This window comes from Drosophila teissieri, chromosome 2L (genome assembly GCF_016746235.2).
Source record: "Drosophila teissieri strain GT53w chromosome 2L, Prin_Dtei_1.1, whole genome shotgun sequence".
NCBI lineage: Eukaryota > Metazoa > Arthropoda > Insecta > Diptera > Drosophilidae > Drosophila > Drosophila teissieri.
Window position 1 is genome coordinate 2,765,359 of NC_053029.1, and position 2,937 is coordinate 2,768,295.

The window sequence follows — 2,937 nt, forward strand, 5'->3', positions numbered from 1 at the left end:
TTGTGAGCCGCAATCAGAAGACGCAACAAAAAGTTGTGATGATGAAATGTGCAAGCCCATAAAATCAATGCAACGCCCACACTCACGCACTGCGGGTGGTTCTGCAACAGGGGGGGGTGGTGCACAGGAGTGGGTGGTGCACAGGAGTGGGTGGTGCACGGCAGTGGGTGGTGCGAGGCAGTGGGTGGTGCACGGCAGTGGGTGGTGCATGGCAGTGGGTGTTGCAAGCCGCACGCAGCCGCTGTCAACTGCAGCGATTCAGTCTGGGCATTCGCAGCAACGCCAGCTGCAGGAAAAGCCAAGCCGGGTAAAACCAACTTGCTGGCAGTGGAATCGCGGCTTCTACATGCCACACAACCACACCAACCAACCCACCCAACCACCCACTCACACTCACACACACACACTCAGTTTCTCAGCTTTCTCGGGCTGTCAGAGGAGCTTGGGCAAGTGGAGAACCTCCTTGAAACAATTAGGTGGAAATTAAATTTTCCCAATCGCATGCAACATGCAACTTAACTTTCAGCCCGACTAATTGCTGGAGAAAGTGAAGTCGTTTCGGGGTAAGCCGCCGTGTCAGCATCAGTTTGCCACTATGGGTCGAAGTCAAATCAAGTACTACTAACTACTAAAGCGATGGACAGAGCTCCTCCTCCGGCTGCTTTCGTCAGCCATCGCCATCAATGATGTATTTTTGATTGCAGCTGCTCCAAAACACAACAATCAGCAGAAATTGCGGAGGCGATGCGGAAACAAAAAGCAGACAAAATGCCAAAGCACCAAAACACAAGACACAAGACACAGAGTAGCAGCAATCATCATAACCTGTAGCTTCAGGCCAAGTGAACCAAGCCCAGAAAATAAGCGGAAATATACTCGACTTTGGGATATGCTCTACAGTATAAGGTGTAGTAAGATTCGAGTTGGTTACTAATAAGCCGGTTTACTAATAAGCTTAGTTACCTTGTAACACATTTTGGTTGTCTAACATATAATATACCCTTTACCAGCACATCATACCCTTTAAGTCCCCAACTACTGAGCATCGAATTGGCGAAAAACAACTCCGAGTTGCTGTGAATCCAAGAGCGAAAGTTCACACTGAAATTGAAACTCGAGGACGGAATCTGTGGCATAATCTGAGGCGCAAAATGGAGATGACAATAAATTCGATTCGATTTTCGGTTTTGATTTAGTTTAGTTTGAGGACTTTAGGGGAGCATCATCATCCTTGGATTACCGCGCACCCGAGGCCCCAAAATGGTGATGTCGAAATGCCAATGATGATGATGATGATGGTGATGGCGATGGCGATGGAAGCGATTGTCGCCTTATGGCGAAGGGAAAGTAAACACAAATAGATAACAGACAACAAATAAAAGCCAGCAGGGCGAAATGAAAATAAGACAAAGCACACACAAACAGTCGGATGGACGGATGGATGGCCCGCGATATTCTTGGCTACCCAATTCACGGGTTGGTCCCAGCAAAGCGCCCAAGGACCTCTGCACCGCCAGCGAGGGAAACACATTCGCCAAATCCCGCTCAGCTTAAGTTGGCTTTGAAATTTTGATTGAAAAAATCAGGGGAATAGGAACGGGTGCCGGGCACAGCGAGGGGAACTAAGGGTACTAAGGGCACTAAGGGAACTAAGTCAGACACATCCCTCAGAAATGGGCGACAAATAGCGAATTGTTGCCATGGATATTCCGATAATGAGGGAATCGCAAATGGCGAGTGGCAAGTGGCAAGTGGCGGAACCCAAAGCGAATGCCCGAATGGCCGAATGGCCACACAATCTTTGCTCAATAATTCATTTTCATTTCCCCACTGTTGCTGGTATTTTGATTTGGCCGAATTCCAATTATGGTACCCACTTCAGCTTAGCCGCTTTGTCCAACTTGGCGGCGACTGTTGATTCGCAGAGATAATTCCGCAGACGCAAACATAATTGGAAATGTAATGCAATGAACTCGGAAAACGAAAATAATCGCCCAAATGTGGATATCATAATACAGTGGAGTAGTCTCTCCTCCAAGACTGAAAACTGGAAGTGTGGTTGCTGTTTTGTTTTATAGGGAATATAGCAGATAACATCTTAAGTACTATAATCATTCGAAGCTTGTTCATTAGCTTTTTCAAGGTCTTATTAGTTAACTGGTTAAAATTAAATAAGAGTTTTACATTCTGTGTAATTAGATTATTAGTTTATTACTCATACGCACTGTTACCGCTGATCAAAAATGTATTCATTACGTTGTATGTAGCGTAGACTCGAACCAAACACTACGTAGTTAACCATACATCATGGAACCAAACCGCACTGGTTTTATTCTTTGCTAGGTATAATGTAAGTACACACTATACACCAAATGTAAGGTATGGATAGAATATAAGAGTTTTAGGGTCGTATGAAAATTCTCTCGACTTTTCCGGCACAACTTAGATAAATGCGTACAAATTCAAAATTTAGTTAATTACTTTGGTCGGTAAAAACATAACAATTACCTCTAGGACGTAAAACCCTTTACTAATTAGTAGTAAACAGATACAATTTAGCAGTACCATAAACCCGACTTGGACTTGCAATCGCTAATTAATTCAAATGGGTTTCTCACGTGGAAACGCGTTCCAACCGAAAGTCTATTGGGTTAGATCAAGTTCAGATTAGACTGGGCATCACGATCACGTTCCAAGTACTACTGTCCAGGGCCCAAATAGGCGTTAAATTGCATTGCACTTCCCTTCGTCGGAAATCGCATTAAAACCGGTTGAAAAGTTAAGCGCCCGTTAAAGATTAATACCATTAGCAATCATTCAATTTGTTAACATGAAAATTACACGGCGAACAGAAGGTATCAATATGAATACGTTAAGGGCGTTTACCAGAGTGGATTCAGTGGGTTCAGTTTGCATGTAAAATAGAAGATCGACGAT